Source organism: Seriola aureovittata, chromosome 16 (assembly GCF_021018895.1).
Source record: "Seriola aureovittata isolate HTS-2021-v1 ecotype China chromosome 16, ASM2101889v1, whole genome shotgun sequence".
Classification (NCBI taxonomy): domain Eukaryota; kingdom Metazoa; phylum Chordata; class Actinopteri; order Carangiformes; family Carangidae; genus Seriola; species Seriola aureovittata.
This window is the reverse complement of record NC_079379.1, coordinates 13,694,276-13,714,480: the sequence shown is the minus strand read 5'-3', so window position 1 is coordinate 13,714,480 and position 20,205 is coordinate 13,694,276. Positions and strand designations below refer to the sequence as shown.

Below are 20,205 nucleotides of genomic sequence, written 5' to 3'. Positions count from 1 at the left end.
TCATCACTTTATTTACTCTGTGTATGTGTTAGTGTGTGTGTGCGTATGCATGTGTGTGTGTGTGTGTGTGTGTTCACTGCGTGTCTTCCTCTGAGTGTGTCTTTGTTTATTTGTGGACAAAGAGTTCTAAGACGTTTGTTTGGTTCAGTCCATCTCTGTGGAAACTTCGAAGTAGTAGTGAAACAGCGAGACTTTGGCTCCTGCTAAGACAGATAATGAAGTCTTCGCCATCTGTTGTCAGCTGTTAAACCCCAAGAGAACAATACCAACCAGGTATAAAGGAGAATCCCTGCATGTGTATACAGCTACTGATGCATGTACAATAATATATCTGTAGCATTAATGAGGGTAAACAAAACGATAAGAGACTCGCCTATATACACAGTATAGGATTGCACTCAATTGCCTCCCTTTCAAGTACATGAACCCAGGAACCCAACTACTGTAGATGACGCTGTATCTATTTGTAGCTGCAGGGTAGACACAAACACACCACGAATGCGCATGCACACACACATACTCGCATACAGTGTGTAGTGTCAGGCACGGCAGGGGTTGCATCTCTCCAGATGGCAGGAGCCGCCCACACACTGCCAGTTGTTATACAATATGTATTGTGTAACAGCAGAGAGCAACAGCCCCCCCCCCCCCCCCGTGCATGGAGAAACAACACACACTAAAACATACATGCATCCAGTCATTCACGTACAGACACAAAAATAGATCCATGCAATGAACACATGATGTAGACGTGATGTGAAGAATATATTGTGCGTACAGGAAAATGGTGGACTGTTTAGTGCCACTTATGCAGGTGCATCAGTTGTTCAGCTAACCAGCCCGTCAGCTAATCAACAGTCTGCCCGTCACAGACACTTAAAGCATTTCAGATATTAAGTTAGTTGACGAGACCCCCTGCTCTTCAGCCAGTCAGCGGGCCTCCCAGCCAGTCAGTCAGTCAGACAGCTGGATCAGTCAGCAAGACAGCTGTTCAGTGACCAGGCAGCCAGCCAGTGAGACGGATAATCAATTTGCCTGTCAGCCAGTCATACAGCTGTGCAGCGAGTCAGACAGCTGTTCAGTTAACCAGGCTTCCAGCCATTCAGACAGCTGTGCAGTCAGTAAGCCAGTCAGACACATATTCAGTCACTCAGCCAGTATAAGGTGTAACATGCTACTTTGTGTGTGTTAGGGAGTAAAATGGCTTTAAGCAAAGAGGCAGGAATTAAATTTTGTTTCTGAATTTAATTTAGTCTTGCTTTAAACGTGATGGGCTTAACTTTTTACTGATTTTACTCTCAGGCTTGTGTTGCGTTTTGGACGACGATTCATCTCATGAAACGTGAAACATGAAGAGAGATACTTCAAAGCCACTTAGTCACTCTTAAGTAACTAACCAGGTCAGAGCATTAACATGAAATCATAGGTACAATTTACAAGCATGTAGACTTATTAACTAGATGTAGTTTCATACTATTATGAAGTTTTGTCAGTTCACCTGACAGCAGGACGCAACAATACAGAAGAAACATGAGGTGAGCTGTTGCCTCTGTCTGTTTTTCTGTCTGCCTCTGACTCAGTCGTCGCAGTCTGGCTTCTCTCAGCTTCACTTTGTTTACACTCTTTCTTTCTTACACCCTGTCTTTTTTTTCCCCTTCTAGCTTTCTTTCACTCTTTCTCTTGTCCTTTCTTTCTGTCTTTCTTTCAGTAACCTTCATGAAATAGGACCATCCTTTCCTTTCTTAATGGGGATAAACGCTGATCTTTACCACGGCATGTTGAGTCAATGTTTTGGCTCAACCTAGATACCGTAGTTGTACTGTCTATATCTAGTCAGTAGGTGCTGAGGAATGTAACCTTTTGAGCCAATTTCCTTGTGCATTTCTGTGTGTGTGTGTGTTTGTGTGCGTGCGTGCGTGCGCATGCGTCTTGACCTTTGTCAAGCACATTCCATTCCCTGATGGAACACAGTAGATTTGGCTCTGCACTGTTTCGCGGACCTGATGCAGGTTGTAGTTTTTCTACCGACGGTGGACTACAGTGGCTGTATTGTATTTGTGCCACCTTCCTCCCTCTCTCTATCTACCTTTCCTCCCACCTTCCCTCTTTCTTCCCTCTCCCTTGTTCTCTCCTTCCCTACTGGCTGCCTCCTCTCTCCCTCTCTTTCTCTCTTTCTCATACAAGCATTACCAGAGTCATATAGAGGTATTATAAAAGCTCTTTGAGAGTCAACCAGTGTGCCCCTTCAATCATATGACTTCATTACACTATATTCACACTAACATATAAACACAAACACACTCACACAGCTGCAGTTAACACACGTTTTTTTATCTCTGTCTGTATTTGTGCCTGTGTGTACGCAAGCTTGTGTGTGTCTCTTTTTGTGTGTGTGTGTGTGTGTGTGTGTGTGTGTGTGTGTGTTTGCGTGAGTGAGCCCAGAGCACCATGTGATGATGTAATGAGACACTGAGCAGAACTAACTGTGGAATCCCCTTAACACACACACACACACACACACACACACACACACACGTACTGAGGTTGTTGTGCTAGGACTGAATGGAACATATAGGAAACTCCCTCCAGTCAAACACTCTCCATTGGATTTACTGCAATAAATTGTTGTAGTGGCTCCCTTCTGTGCTCTAGCCTTCAGCCCACACACACACACACACACACACACACACACACACACACACACACACACACACACACACACACACTGGTAACTCTCTAACATTTACTTTTTGCTTTATCTCTGGGTGTGTTTCTCCCCGGCACTATAAGTCTGAATGACAGCGGTGTCAGCTTTATGATCACACTGTTTATGCTCAAAGACAACGTATATGTGTGTGTGGGGAGACTTTATGACTATAACTGGCATTACGTCACCTACCAACTGAGCGACAGACAGTGAATAAAGTCGGCTTGGATGGAAGGTGTGCTCTGCAGATACAGGGATGTGAAGGACGGTGAGGAGGGTGGGGAGAGACAGATGGAGGAAGGGAGGAAGGGAAGAAAGTGGCAAGAAGGACAAGCATGTTCTGGAAAAGGGGGGGGTGGAGCGAGAGAGGAGGAGGAGGAGGAGGGGAGGGAGAGGAAGGGAGATATTTATGCTGAGTGGGAGAGAGAAAGGAAAAATTTAGACTAGAGCTCAGTGGGGGGAGATGAAAAAAAGGGAGTGAAAGAGGACAAGATGATAGGACGACTGTGTTCTCTCTCTCTCTCTGACATACATCATCAAAAATACCTGGTAAATTACTTGGTAAATCATCACTGATAAAAGTTATACATTATCTTCCCAGCGAATATTAAAGGAGTTAATTTTGTGTCTGATTTAATTTAGTATGTGGTATGACACTGAGAGTAGATGGAGTGAAAGAGGAAAACAAATTGAGAGAGGGATGGATGTCATGTAGGTTGCAAATAAACAAGAAATGGATAGAGAGAGGGGGTGGTTGGAGAAAGAGAAGGACAGTGAGAGGAAATGGAAAGAGGAACAGAAAAGGACAGAATTTTACAGGAACTTAATGTCGTGTTGACTTTCATGCAGAGATTGAGAGAGACTGTGTGTGGGTGTACATTATATTTATGAACTCAATAAAATATCCCTGCTGTCCCAATGACAGAGTACACACACACACACACACACACACACACAAACACAAACACATTGATACGCAGTGATGTTCACACTCACACACATGCCCACAAACTAAGAGCTCATGGCAGTGAGCCATAACGACCTTCCTCCAGCCAGCGCCCAGTCATAGTAATGATGTCATCCTCACACACACACGCGCACACACACACACACACGCACACACACACACACACACACACACACACACACACACACACACACACACACACGTACACATGCAACCACTCGGTCTGTCTCTGTCATACACGCATAAAAGCAAGGCATTACACATATTAGCACTTCAGTGTTTCACAGCACTCACCGGATCTTGCAACACAACCATGCAATATCCTTTGAAAAACAAGGGGGATTAACATCTTGAGAGCATCTTCACAGAAAGGTTTTACAAGGTCATTCTTATAATTAAAGTCACGCACAGTGAATGTGGGGTCAAATAGGGAATAGCTGTGATGTATACACATGCATAAAATTATGTACACACACACACACACACACACACACACACATACACATACACATACACACACATACATACTTGGGCCTTTTTCACAGCAGAAATTTTGACTTTTCATTGCAGGAAAAGCACAGGATGTCGCTCATGTGCGCCATCACAGTGGGACTGTGAGCCCGACATGTACAACACCAGGACTCTGAAACTGAAGCAGCTAAATGGAACAAAGCCATTGATTATTTTATGGTGTACAAGTGTGCTTTTGCTACTGCGACAATTCAAAATGTCTTCCATGAGCAGGTTCTTCTGTAGCATATTTAGCTTTTGTAGTATGATGATGACAAATGCAAATTCAACAGCACCCATTGTGATGATTCTTGAAATGGCATATCTATACGGATGGTTGATTTCATGCTGAGCTGCCGGTATATAAGCTGATAAGTGCGTGCTGTATTTCTGTCGCTTTATTCCAAGGTTATTGACATGGTCACTCCCATGTTTTAGCCAGGTGTACCACTCCAATAGAATGGAGCCATCCTTTCCTACTAGTGACGAGTCAAAATGTCCACCGTGAGAAAGGCCCTGCTGTAACTGCCGGGTTAGCAGATCTAAGGTTCAAACATATTTAGTCCTTTCCTAATTGCATTCATTGTAACTGCTTAGCATCACTACACACAAACATACGTCTGGACATACCCTAAGTATACACACACAAATGCACAAACACACATCTGAACTTACCGTGTGGGAAAACTGTTTTGTAATTTTGAGTAGCACAATGCGTTTACTGTCAGAGCGATGTCAAACCGCACACACACACACACACACACACACACACACACACACACACACACACACAACCACAACCACAGACAGCAGAAAAAGCATGCTCAGTATCAAGCAGTGTGAGTACCCGTATGCAAATGAGTGTGTGAGAATGCGTGTGTGTGGACATCTATATATAGGTGTGTGGGTGCGTGTGTATGTGTGTGTGTGCATAGTTCCCATGTAAATGTGGCAGAGTCCTCAAAAACAGCAGGGTTATAAATAGATGTGGCTCAGTGTGTGACTGCCGAAAAGAACCCACACTCTTAAAGGAATATGACGCCCATTAATCGGCCCCTGTTCATCCGCATTCAACATTAACAGCAAAGTGCAACTAGGGTCAGGTGCTTGCTGTGTGGTTGATGGTGACGTGGAGTTTCACTAAGTTTAAAAATCAACAACCTATTTGCTTTCGCTGGCTTGTTCTTATCCGTCCCTCCTTCTCCGTCTGTCTTATTACTTCTCTCTTTCTAGCTACATCTGCCCTTCTTCTCTCTCTCTTCTGAATTCCCCCCCTGTTTCACCCAGTGTTGTTTTCTGAGTTATGAGACTAGAGGACAGGTTTTTTCTTCTTTCATTTGCATATTCCTCTGTTCATTAACACACAAACCAACTTCACTCCAGGCGTCTTGTAAAAACCTAAGTTGAAGTATCTGGACAACGTTGTGCTGCTGCTTCTTTAGGTTACTGTATTTGTGCAATAACTTAGAGCATGTTCTGCATCGTCACTATCAACATACTAGTTTTTATCAAACACAGTTGCTAACGCCCTTTCAGTTAACCAACTGAACGTGGAATTGAGCTGTGTATAAAGCATCCTTTGAGTGCTCATTTGACAAGTGTATTCAGTGTGCAATAGGCCACACATCAGTAAACTGACTCGGAGGGCCACAGTATTGTTGTACCCGCAAGGGTGGGGGGTGGGGGGTGGAGTGTGATGGGTAAAGGAGAAGAGGAAAGTGGGAAGGTCAAATGAGGAAGAGCAAGATATGTTGAACGGCAGCAATGAAAAGCCGGCAAGGGAGACGAGACAATTAGGCGGGTTGAGAAGAGAAAGACAGCGACAGAGAGAAAATGCAGACGGGTGAAAGGACTGAAGAGAGGCAGAGTTAACAAAGCGTGCAAGAATATTATTTCCCCAGACCAAGCAACGACAGTAACAACCACAGCAAATAATGAGTCCGACTCTATCAGCCGTGCAGATTGGTGATAAAGCCATGTACAGCACCCATTTTCACACGGCCGAGGAAGACTCATCTTCTAAGCTGAGAGAAGAAATAGCGATGTTAGGTTTGTTTGTCAGTTTTCTCCCAGGGCAAAGATGCAGAAAAAGAGGAACGTTTGTTAGCTGTCCGGGGAAGGCGTTTTTTTATTGTATTGCTTTTATTTCTGTGATGTTACATTGAAAAATAATGGAAATTGTTTTCGACAAAATAGAGTTGCTGTTTGCTGTTGATGCAGAGCATTATTTTTTCTTTAATGTATTACAACAGCATTAGAAAATGTAATATGTAAACCCGTATTAAAGTATTTTTTATATTTTATTTTAAAATTTTTTTCTTATTTAAACATCCAGCAGTCACTGAGTAGTTTTACCATTCATTTGAAGTCTTCTCAGTTCAGCTGATGAATTAAAGTCTCGTGCTGACTCTTGTTTGAGCTCAGTTTTGGTCTCCACCTACTCCCTCTCCGCCACAACAATGTCATGTATCTTTAGTTGCTGGTCACTACGGTTGTCTGCTGTTTGTCGCTGCCTGGGCAGGTAGCGTACCGGGGGTTTATCCACTGCAACTGGAAAGAAGGGTGATGAGATCGGGTGAGTGTGAATGAGAAACAATTAAATAGCAGTAAAAACAAAACGATAAACTGAGAGACGCTTAAAATGTATGTAGAACTGATGAGTTGGGTGATAATTCTCGATGGGTTTATCAATGCTAGTGAACCACCTTGATCCACTGATGATATAAAATATTGATTTAAGCAGCTTTAATCGATGTTTAATGATATGGTAACAGGGTTAAATCACAGTATAGTTTGAGTGTTGGGCTTTTATCTGCTTCACTGGTTAAATATACATGTGACTGTATTGTATTGTAAACTGATTCTGCAAACATAGGTGACTGGCGGTAGGTTTGCAGTTGTTCTATCTTCAATACAGTTTATCTAATTCCTTCCTCTTTCCTTTTATGCCATCAGTTTTTTTCTATCTGACTCAGCCTCTTTTTCTCCCTTCATCTGTCTGCCTGAGTTTCAAGTATATCATTACTTTGGTTCAGAGGAGGGTAGCACAGAGCTTGTCTCGCAGCAGGGCGTACTAGTGTGTGTGTGTGTGTGTGTGTGTGTGTGTGTGTGTGTTGTGTGTGTGTGTGTGTGTGTGTGTGTGTGTGTGTGTGTGTGTGTGTGTGTGTGTGTGTGTCCCACCAGTGCTGGTAGCAGTGTCTCAGGAGTGCTGCATTAGTCTTTGAAGATCTTAGAATGAGAGAGAGAGAGAGAGAGAGAGAGAGAGAGAGACACTCAGACGAGTTCCTTTTTCTTTTTCATACTCGGCCTCAACTCTGTTTCTTCGCTTCTTCTTTTGTGTTTTTGTGTTCTGTCTCTTACTTTTATTCATTCTGTCTCTTATCACCCCAACCTCATCTGCCACTGCATTTTTTTCCCATTTCTATCTCTTCTTTTTTCTTTTTTTTTTATCTGTCTTGGGTTCAAAGAGACTCTGTTTTCATTCTGCAGCGGTGCAGCTTGTTAGAGTCTGGGTTTAACTACTTTTGATATTCTCACTTCCTGTGCAAGAAAACGAGTTTGGTTATCATCCACACTACTAAATACTCATTGATAAAATGTGACCCACCTAAGAGGCAGTAGCCTTAATTTCCGTTTAGCTGGCATACATATGTGAAAGGAAAAGAAGGAAGAGAGTAACTCACCTGAAGAGGACACTGCTCTTTAACTAAAGGACACATGACTCTTGCATTAACCTGTGACCTTCTCAAGAGAGATGGTCAGCATAACCTAAAGGCTGCACTGCTGCCCCATTTATAAATCAGTAAGATATTTCATAACAATATCTACCTGATTTTTTTTATTTGTCATTCCATTTGTTGATATGCGATCTCAGTGGAAACACAAAACCCCAACCTAGGCAGACAGATGTTTTATTTATTGCTATAGATATAGCGACCAGCATTTCTGTCGTAATCTGTTTGGAAAGCAACTTAAATTGAGCGTGTGTCTCCAGTATCGCTAACAGGGCCTCCAGCTCCAGTTAATGCTCTTGGTTCCATTATATGCAGGCTCAAAATCCATCCTCTAGAGGCTAAAAAAGAGAAGATGATGGAACAGATGTTTGTGATTGTGTTACTTTCATTGACACATTTGTTTTTTTATTAAAAAGTCCTTAAAAATATCACGCTTACATTTTTGTAGCCCTTTGAGGTCGTGTTTAGTCACTGTCGGTTCCTGTAAGCCTCTCAGACTCCTCATTCTGTTTGAAGTCTGCTGAAGAGCCTGATAGGTTTCAGCTGCTCAGGTGACATCACAGCAGGCTGAGCCATGATTGTGTTTATGTGACGTGATGGTAGTATTGTGTCTGTTCCATTTGCTTCTCAATGGGCGGTCATCTGAGAAGCGTGTCGGTGTGTATGTGTGAGATTGGTAAACCGATAGGGCGCATGTGAGAGGTGGAACAGACAGATCTCCTTACAAGTCAGTCAGTGTTGTACTACTGAGATAACAGCGTTCTCTCATTGTGTTGATTTTTTTTTTTTTTTTTTTTTTTTTACCAAAACGCAACTCAGACTCTTCAGAAAAGACATTATATATAAACAAGAACTACCAATGCAACCACTTATACTGCAAATAGAAAAGAGAGTCATCAATCTCTGGAGCTAGGGATCCAGACTCCTACTAATATCAAGCTTTTATATGGAAACAACATAACCCAGAGTATGACCTGCTGGCTGGCTCTCAAACACCAGCTAAACATATCATTACCACCCACAGCCCCGAAACCCAAAGAAATGGACATTAATAATAAACTGTTTGATGATGTTCATGAACTGGCTGCACTTGAAGAGAATGAGAATTTTTTTTTTTTTACATCCCCTGCCATCACTTCAGACAGGAAACAGCTTTATGAATACACTGTACATCTTGCACTACATAATGTATTTGCATGTTGATGCATTCATAGTATGTAGATTAGTGTATACTGTATGTAAATATTAACATGCTATACTCTGTATATGCACATATAGCACACATTTATGAATATTTTCAGTGTGCCCCATTATTGTTATTGCTTACTTATTTGTCATTACAATAATCGTCTTTCATTGTTACAAACTGTGTCATGAATTTACTTTTGCAGCAATGGCTCATACTATATGCAAATTTGAATTTGAGAGAGTGAAAGAAAGAGGCTGGGGGAAAAACGAGGGAATCGGCAGCCAAAAATGCCTAAAGAAATATAATGAATGAATCCTTCCTATTCACAATAAACATTGTCACATCACTGTTCTAATGCCAGATGTTTAAGACTAGTCAACTTTGTAGCAGCATTAGAAGCAGTAATTACACAACAGCGTCTGCTACTTAGTAGTCAAGATGAGAGCCTGAATGTTGTCATGTGTTTGGCTACTTGTGTGTGTGTGTGTGTGTGTGTGTGTGTGTGTGTGTGTGTGTGTGTGTGTGTGTGTGTGTGTGGAAAGCAATCTGCTCATCTGATTGATTATATGTAATGCAGAAGGGTATGGGGATATATACTACAGTACATGTGCACGTGTCTGTGCATGAGACTTTATGTTGCGGACGAGTTAACCCGTCCATTCTGTGTTGCAAGACTGAGGTCACACACACAGACACACAAATACACACGTAAAGACACACGCGTACACACACACACACACACACACACACACACACACACACACACACACACACACACACATAGTAGCAAGGGCCAATTGCCTGGTTGCTGGGCAATGAGCTCACAGCATAACCGACCACAACGACCCCTCTCTCCATCAATCAGCTACAGAGTGCTCTGCTCTAGTGGTGATGTCATCGCACACATGCATACACACAGGCGCGCAAAGACCTCACACACCACACTTATCTCATCCTCGTTATTTTGACCTTGGGTTTCTTGTAGATGTGTTTGTGTGTGTGTGTGTGTGTGCGTGCCTGTGTGAGTGTCTAAGAGGAAAGAGTGGTGATTGTCAATGCCTTGCAAAATATCGCAGGGGAGGATGCAATCTGCCTCTGATATCGGGTACATAAATCTCACGTACATCATGTGCATTACACACAGACACACACATTCACACACACACACACACACACCTTGTTGCACAGACTATATTCCTCAGACAGTTCGATGCAAGTTTCCTTAAACTATAATTTAACTCTGAAAGGTTGTCTGAGTGTATTTTTTATTATTTATTACTTCTTTCTGTCTGAGATGCTCTGCAGCACACTCATGTGGTTACACACAGTCACACATTAAACAGTCCCACTTCAGCTGATCAGAGCATGATCATGTCTGTAAGCCTCTGAACAGCACCGCTGGAGCAGCTGGGCAACAAGTCCTGGGTAATGTCTCATTTAGAAGAACAAAACAAACCAGAGAATACAATGTAAACCGCTGCTCAACAAATTTGTGTTGGTGATACATCCACGCTGTACAGCTGCAGCTAATACTGCCACAATGCAAGTAGTGTGTGTGTGCGAGCTTGTGGCATTTAACATTTTACGACACACATTTACAACTAGGACAACAATTTTCAATAGATTGAATTAAATGATATTTGAAAATGAAGAGGATCACATGAGTAGTCTGACATTGAGAATTAACCTCTTTCAATCATACACACACAAACCAATATGAAGATTCACTGGGAATGACACCATCCTATACATCCTACACATATGCATACACTTTTGTGAAACTAATTACTTCTGGATGACACAAACGCCCACTCATGCACACATTCTCCAGGTCCAGCTGTGTCTCTGCCAGGCTCTAGGGCAGGGGGCCAGCACAGTGAGGTTAAGAGAGTGGCAAGAACACTAACTGGCAAATCAGTGGCCAATTAAAAACGCTCTGCACTGTGTGTGTGTGTGTGTGTATGTGTGCGAGTGTGAGTGTGAGTGTCCTTGTTTGACTGCCAATGAAAGGGTTGGCACAGAAAGCACGCTTCCTATTCTCTCAGCATGCCCTCTTAACGCAGAAGCTTACACACTTACACACACACACACACACACACACACACAGCCTTGGATTTGTCTTACCCCATTGTCTTTATTTGGGACAAATGAATGCCTGTCCTTTCTCTTGATTTGCGTATGCAAGCATTTCTGCGTGCGTGTTTGTGTGTGTGTTTGTGCGTGTGTGTGCGTGTGCGCCACCCACAAGTGAAGTTGTATAACCTTACAAAGTAAAGCTCAAACAGGACACAATACTCCGTCTCCGTTATTATCCGACAGGAGACGTTGTCATGAATATAGAAGACGGGTGTGCTCGTGGGCGCTAACAGAGTGGCGGCGTGTCTGAAAAATGAAACAAGTGAAAACATAAAGTGAAAGAAACCATAAAAATAACAGCTGCCGCCTTGAGCTGATTAATCAGACATTCAGGTCTAATCAGAGGAATAACTCAATTAGTCAACGTGTTGCTTTCTTTATCGTCTTTTTATTGATGATGAACGATGAAGAGACATGACTGCAACCTGATCCCGCCCACCACAGCTGGCTAACCGAGCAGGAGTCACGGTGCTCCAACTTTTATCCATATTATTGCATAGTACACCCACTGACTCTGCGCTCTTTCTATACACCCACTAAGAAAATGTCCTGATTGAGGTCTGTGAGAGTGGGCGAGAACTATGACCTCCATCAGTGAAACCATATGAAATGTAGCAGAGAGCTGTAGAGTACGCTCAGATATCTCACAGCAGCATCGTTCCTTGTTATGGTGTGGTTTGATGGCGAATATCCCCGATTGTCACTCGCATGGAGCGGTAGACTGGAGGGTTGCTAAGCAGGGAATAATGGCTATAAATGGTGTTTGATTGGAAAGAGTTGGGAACTGGAGGGAGGACGAGAGAGAGAGAGAGAGACAGAGAGAGAGAGTACTGTAAACCTGGATATGTTGGCCTTTCTTTTATGTTTGTCTTTGCTGAATGATTTGTATTTGCTTCCTGGCTTGTGATCTCTCTTTCTTCTTCCCTTCCTTCCAACAGTATATTACAAAATTGGATATTAGAAATAGTTCAGGTCGGTAACAGGAATTCTTTTCGTGGCACTGGAGCTAACCTGCAGCTGCCACGTACACACTCCCAGTAACACAAAAGACTGTGGAATGGTAGATAAAGGATGGAGATAAGTAAAGGACACTGGTGGTTCCAGACATGTGTTCACCCGAGATAACATTCCTCCCTCCTCGAAGCACCTTGAACCTTCAGACAGTTGATTCTCACTTGTGGTATGTTGGAGTCTAGGAAAATGGGGCTGTGGTTGAGGAAGGCATTTCCCCTTACATTACAGTGATGGTCAGTCACTCCGGCTGTTCACACACACTCACACACACACACACACACACACACACACACACACACCACACACACACACACACACACACACACACATAAACTCACACACACACACACATTCACACATGTACAAAAAGACTCACTGCATTCTTCTGCCTCAACCAACCAAACAGCTGTCAGACACTACGTCAGCTCTGAAAGTATTCTGTCTATGTGTCTGTGTTCCCATGAATGTGATTGTGTCATATTTATGATAAGCAATTACTTGTGTTCTCGAATGTAATTGGTCTGAAGCAGAATGCCTAAGACTTCCTACACACCTCTGTGTACAAAAGAAAAACATTTGTAGATGCACAAATATGATACACAAATATGTAGATCTGAATGTTTGATATCCATCTCTATATTTTTCACTTTAACCAAGTTAAAGTGGGGAATGCAACCTTCAGAAGCATTTCTGGCTAAATCTTTTGCTGAACCCAGTACTTATGGTTCCACAGTCTACAGCCATTAAAATGTGTACAGTAGGCAAAGGATTTGGCAACAGCCACAGAGATTGTGGGTGGACAACTTTTTTTTTTTTTTTTTTTTGATACACTTGGCGAAGAGAGAATGGTAAGAATGCAAGCACTTAAACAGATGAAGTGACGGTTGAGTGGACAAAAGTAGTCATGGTGTAACATGCCAGCATGTGGTCAAGTACAGGGAAACACTCACACAGGGAACACTTGTTGGACATGTTGAACATCATCGCCTTTTGATCTAGACCACCACGCAAAGCTACAGGACACACATGAATGACCAAAAGCTACGAACCCGTTCACCCCCCCACCCCACCCCACCCCCCCGTGACAACAGCAGGACAGGCACACAAAAGACGGCAGCTTTGTTCTTTTTCAAGTGTGAAAACCGCTCATTTAGTCACTCCAACACTGGCTGCAACACTCTGCTGTACTGGCAAAATGCCCCGAGCTAGACACCAAACGCCCACCTGTTAAATGATGTTACTCTTTGATGACCCACAACACATTCAGTACACAAATAGACATTTTTGGTCATTTATGTGCTAGTACTGTAGCACCGAATGTGCTTATCTTTGTTTGTTTGGAGGTTAAATGCACTTACTGTAAGTCACTCACAGACAAAAGCGTCTCCTAAATGAATGTAATACAATGTAATGCAGGTACAATACAGAGAAAAACTTTCTGTGGATTTGTACACACACACACACACACGCGCACACACACTCACTCACACAGAGCTGTTTTCTGGAGATGTCTGCTCCACTGTGCTTTGCAATTCAATCAGCCTTTCACTTAATGTGGTTTACACTGAACCATTCATGACTAATTTAGCCTGCCTGAATTCTGGACATGATAGATAGAGACAAAGTGTCTTTAGGTGTGTGTGTGTGTGTGTGTGTGTGTGTGTGTGTGTGTGTAAAACACTGGAGAGTAATGCTTGTGAGCTTGTAATCAGACTGAAAAACATTTATATTACATTTTTGAGCATTTAAAGTCACTTCAGATTTATTGTACATAAACAATCAAGTATCCTAAAATAAACCTGGGTATCTACTGTATTTTATTTGTGTCATCTTTACACCACCATCATCATGACAGCTTTTTTTCTTCTTTTCAATACATTTTAAAATGTCTGCCGAACTAACATTAAAGGAATTGTATAAGCTCCAGTTTCATTGCGACGTTTTCAGACCTTCTGAACTCAGCCTGAGCTAATCATTCACTTTACTGCTATTACAGCACAGCATGGGGGTCTGATTAATATTCTCAAACTGATAATGTAGTCACCAGTTCACGCTGTCTGATTTTATAGAGAAACTCTTCTCTTTTTTTTTCTTGAAAATTTGGAAGGGAAACTTGGCAGCCTGATATATCATTTGAATGTGTAGTTTTTTTATATATGAAATGAATTAGTCATGTTTAGATGAATCACTTGATGGATGAGTGTTTATAAGAGGACATGAACTGAAATGTGCTGCATTTATACAAACACCTTGAAATAAGGTGTTAAAACAACACTTTTCGTTATAAAACTCACGGTATATCTGAACTTAACATCTGTGAAGACGATCAGGTATCATAGCATTTTCCATAAAAGCAGAGTAAGAGTAGAGTTTTGGAATCGGTCCTCCTCTGTGCTCCGTCCTTCCTCTCACCATCCTCCTCCTCCTCCCTTTCCACTGACATTTTTCAGCTTTCCATACTCCCCGCTGTGCCTCGCTGGCTGAGCCAGTGTTGTGCTCCCAGTGAGTTTCTATCTGCCTCTTCTCTGCCACCATCTGTTTCTCTCTCCTGCCTCTCTGCCTCTCTGTCGCCTCTCTCTTCCTCTCGGCCCTTTCTATTCTCTCCATCTGTCTTCTCTTTTGTCACCTCTGGATTACCTCTCTTCCACTTTTTCTTTCCTCGTTTAACTTTTTTTTTTAATTTATTTTTTAGCTATTTCATATTCATTGTGTCTGTCAACTCTTTCTTTGTCTCTTTCTGTTCTTCTCTTATCCCCATCCCTCTTTCTCTCTTGCCTTTTTTTTTTATTACCATATGATGGATTCATTTGCCAGTTGGTGTCTGCTAATCCATGGCCTCAGTACACATCTATTTTTTCTCCTCCTCTGTCTCTCCCTCACATATACACTTTACAAACAAATTTAGTGCACACAAACCCTGCTGCTTACTGTGTGCAGCCACTTTAATGTGTATACATGCTAACCTTAAGCCTGACACTACACTATAGCCCCCCATTGAAACACATTGATTTTCCCATGTCTGACATACCAGGCGTTCGCTCTCTCTTTCTCTCCCTCACTATTCCATTATCATATTTCATATTCACCGTAGCTCTCAATCCCCAGTAGAATAGAGTCATCATGCATAACATAAAAAGTGTGTGTGGATATATTTTACTCCTACTAATGTAGCACACAAAAGCAGCCACATACTGTAATTCCCTCCTCCTCGTCTATAAGCTGCAATAAAACACTTTTTGACAGCCTCACATACTCACAGTCAGACATGTAAGAAGTGGGTCAGTAGGATGTTTGACATCCCACACACCTCCACACACACCCTACAAACACACACACACACACACACACACCTCCACACACACACACACACACACACACACACACACACACTCACTCAGCTGACTACCAGCAGGGAAAATGTCTCCTGTAACATCCCCATCATTCCACCACAACCTGCCTAATTAGTCCCTCAGTGTGTGAGCACGCTGTCGACGATCAGCCGGCCTGTCTCTTATGCCGGTGTGTGGGTGTCTGCTGAAGTCAGCTTGTTGCACATATCACATGAAGTCTTTAAAGATGCTCTGGAGTTTTGTTTTGTTTTCTCTTTACTGAATATGACAGATCCTGTTATAATGATGACCTGTATTTGCATTGCAGTTTTTTTTTTTTTTTTTTTTTTTTTTTAAAACAAAAAAACACTTTTCAGACGAGAGCAAATAAAAGCTACAAAATGAAAAGATGCACAGTGGAAATATAAAAAACAAAACGAGCAAGATTTGAAGGGCTTAAAGGTTTAAAGCGTAAACAATGAACTGGAAGAACAGATGGATTTTCATTAGTCTTCCACAAAATAATTCAAAAGTGTTTGCCCTTGTATACTTTTGCTGTGGCCCATTTCATTCAATCATTCAAATTCTTTCACTTCACTGTGAAGATGTTTTCTACAGAAATTCCTCCCACATTTGTTTATTTATTTGTGTCCTTTGTCTCTTTCATCAATGGTGAAGTGCTTAAAGGGCCTAAAGAGAATCAGAATCAGAGAATCAAATGTTGTGCATGTTAACCTGTTTCCAGCCGCAGCTCCATCTGAAGCAGAATGTGAGAATCCCACATGTGCTTGTGGATCAAAGCTGGCGTTATGTGTTGCTTTGTGGTCAAATCTGTGATGCATCTTCAGCTGTTTGTCCAAATCCCTCCTGCTACGTGCACTTCCTGCTTATGCTCACGGTGTGTAGCTGCCGTACAGTTCGTATGATTTTGGAGGGGACGTGGACGCTACAGTCTGTATTCCTTAAAAAAAAAAGAAAAGTCCTTTCCCTAGTTGGGTTTTAACTTTTGTTGTTTTCATCCACCAGGGAGTGCTGAGTCCCTGAGTCACCACACTGCATTCTGGGATAGTCTGGAACCCTCTCCATGGGCTGTACCACCTGCTGACAAACCAGGGGGGTCTGGAGGAGTTGTGTTGAATGAGGTGAGAATATTCCTGTTCTTCCTATTAATGTACATGTACTGTGTCTATACCATGGAATTCATTTTAAATATTAACTTTTTTCTTTTTTTTTTACATGGAGACCTGCACCATGTTTTTAGTTGATCTTGAATTGAGGTTGTGCTTGATAAGCTGGAAGACAGTGGTTCAACTGCTTACTGCTGAATCATTACTGACACACTGCTACCATGTTGCTATTCCAAACTAAAAGCTGTTAGTCTGACTGTCATGTTTAATTTGATGTCGTTGGTTCTGACATCAAGGACATTCCAGCCCTGTGTTTTCCTCATAGCCACGAGCCTTGTTTTGCTGATAAACCTGTCACCCTGGTCACAGCACAGATGCAAATGTGAGTGAAGTGGCAGCTCATCACAAAGTTTCCCCGTTTCTGCTGCTCTGAACCACAGCACATTGCAAGTACAGCTCAGTTCAAATTAGTGGCTTCCTCTTATAATCCCCTTTTTCTCTCATTTGACCAAGCAGTGTGGTAGATGACTCATCCATTCACCGCCCATTTCAGACTAGAAAGATAAGAAGGCATCATTCAGTTCCTGAAATGAAGCCAGTGGGCCTCGGCTAACTGAGGTAACTAAGTTTGTTTCCTGCCCACGCTGTGATTGGAGGAGAGGCCTTTTTAGGCTACGGGAGAGCGAGCCTGCCCAGCGACAGGGTGTTTGTTCATGAGGCTGCATCTGAGCTCTCTGTCGGAGCACCAGTACATTTATAATACAGATAGCACCTTCAGGAACCAGTTGGTGAAGGGTTTTCCTGAGAGAATGGGAGCCTTGTTGGCAGTGCTGTTAGTATGAAACACACCCTATAAATAATGTCCCTGTAAGATGTGAGGAGGGGGGAGGTAGTGGTGGTGGTGGGAGGTGTTTTGTAGTTTATTGCTTTGTTTATATTTATTACTTATGTGTATGCTTGGCTTGTTCACCGAAGAACCACAACCACACACTACTACAACTGCTTTGATTTTCCTCCGAATTACTCACAGCACTCGCAGTTCTTATTTTTTGTACTCGTACTGATTCCCAGTCGGGAAATTCTCTTTTCACTTTGTCCCCCTCCGCGGGGAAGTAAGATCGCAGGGTCAGAGCTGCTGGCGATTATCTTGCCCACAGACATTTCAGCCAAGCAAATGCGTGAGGTCAAGGTTTTGAACTCGGGCCTTCTGTTTGATGGATAGTCTCTCTACTCACTATGAGGCGTTTTTACAGTGAGTCATTAAAAATCAATATGAACAAACATTTAAGCAAAGTTTTTCAAGTTCTCTCCCGCACGTTGCCTCGCATGTTTAGAGATGATCTGCCAGTTGCCTCTCACCCAGAGGGATGCTTTGTTTGTGGCTGTCATGAGCGATAAACAATGGACATGAGTTTAATAACAGACACTAAATGACCTCCACCAGGAAGCCGCGCACAGAGTGGAAGATTAATGTTTGAATTTACTAGAGTCAGGAAACTAACTGGCAGGTTGAGTCTCAAGGCAGCGCTGATATGTCCAGCTTTGAGCTAATTATGTGCATCACAAACTAATTAAAAACATTTCATTATTGCACAGTACAGGCATCAACAGTGCAGACATTAAAATGTAATGCTGTGCAACCCTCACTGTCCTGAGCAACAACCTCGGCTGAAAATCTAGAGACGACAGCTAAAAATTAATTTGCTTGATAATTCCTTTGCATGAATGAGTGATGCAATCTGGATATGAGTAGTGTTGTTTTCAGACACATCATTAAACCAATCTAATTGCAAATATTAAGATTCATTTAATGGGTAAAATCAAATCTGGAGCGATGCTTTGTTGAAGTCCTTTGAGATGCAGATGTTTCAGAAAGAGAGGAAAGCCATTCATATTTAAACACTGCTCTTAACTAGTTTTGAAGATAGAAAAAAAGAAGTGTTTAACTACCTCATATTTTTGCGATAACCCACTGAAAATGAGTTGAAAGTGTTTGCCACAGTATGTCTGCGCTTTTGGAGTTTTGTTCCCTGTTGTTCTGTTGCCTCAACATTTGGTGCCTCGCACAAGCGACTGAGCTCTGGTACCCCTCTTTTTTTTTTTCTTTTTTTTTTTTTTTTTAAATAAGCTCACAAAATACAAACAGGAAAAATAAAGGTTACATAATACTGGTACTAAATCAACAAAAAAGCAAGCCTATCATTTATAATCCTTCCCAATCAATTTAAAATCTAAACCCTTAACCAATGCAAACAATATCAGCCAAAAAAATAGTTAGTTTGACTCAAGCAACCATTATTAGCTTACATCAGAAGACAAACCAAATAATAACTATGACACCAACAGCAAAACTAATATTGAAATAAAATAAAAATGGTGCTCTCTTGAGTTTTTTTTCTCTCCTTCCTGCCTTCCTTCTTAATATTAACATGAGGTACCTTTCCACTGGAGCCCACGTTTCATCATATTCTGGCTCATTATTTTTGCAGTCTGAAAGCTGTCTTTTCCAACTTAATCATTTCTATTGCTTCAGTGAGCCATCCTCTCTCTGTTGGTGTGTTTCAAGAAATCCATTTATTCATAATTACCTTCTTTGTGACCATACATAACAAAAAGAACTATTCTTTGAAGGAGCTCTGCTGAAGTTATGCTAATCTCCCAATTAATATGTTTGAGGTGTGAGTGGAATGGCTCTATTAGTGTTGATCATCGCTGCCTTTGTTATGATCTTTAATTTTAATGCAGTCCCACAGCATATGGAGTTCCTTCAGCAGCATCATACTTTATGCATTTACTGTCATCCCATATTCCCGTTTTGTACAGCTGTGATGGACTGTAATAAAGTCTGTTTAGTATTTTTAATTTCCTTAGTTTATTTTCGGTATAATGGAAAGTCAAGTTTTTCCAAATGTCATTCCAGGAAATATCATCCTCTTGTGTATGAAGGTCTATGATCCATTTCATAGCACTGGTCTTAAATGGGTCGATGGTGCTTTCATTAAACATTGCGTAAAACTTTTTGACTATATTTTTATAGAACAGGCTGTGGTTAAAAAGTAGGTCCCCGTCTTTATTTGTCTGTATGTTGTATGCTGTTTGTCTTCTTTGTCTTCCTCTCTCACTTGCTTTCTCTCTTTCTCTCCGTCTATGATCTGCCTCTCAGTTCATTCATTGAAGTTTCGTGTGCGTGACATTTTGATCAAAACATCATTGTTGCGATTGTGTCAAGTGGGGCCCAAAGGTCCGAGACCACTAGTCAAGAAACTTCTATTTTGGATTTGTTTGGATTGTAATACTATTTTTTTTTTCATTACACATGATAATATCAGCTTAGCAATATGAGACAAATGTATGAATGAATGAACTTCAGAATCTCTGTTGGTTTGTCCCCCTTTTGCTTTAATGACAGCATGCACTCGAGCCGTCATCAAACCTGACGAACCCATGTTGTCTTAGTGTGATCCGACACTGTCGACAGAGAGCTTCTCGTGA

At 41.8% G+C, this 20,205-nt stretch overlaps 1 protein-coding gene across 1 annotated transcript in view; it reads left to right on the top strand.

Moving 5' to 3' along the window:
• The window catches only part of atxn1a (ataxin 1a), a 90,826-nt gene that overhangs the window by 40,356 nt on the left and 30,265 nt on the right, over window positions 1-20,205 (top strand). Inside the window, exon 3 of the mRNA XM_056399570.1 lies at window positions 16,613-16,728. The gene's annotated coding sequence lies outside the window, so the exon portion shown is untranslated. The remainder of the gene's footprint in view (window positions 1-16,612; window positions 16,729-20,205) is intronic.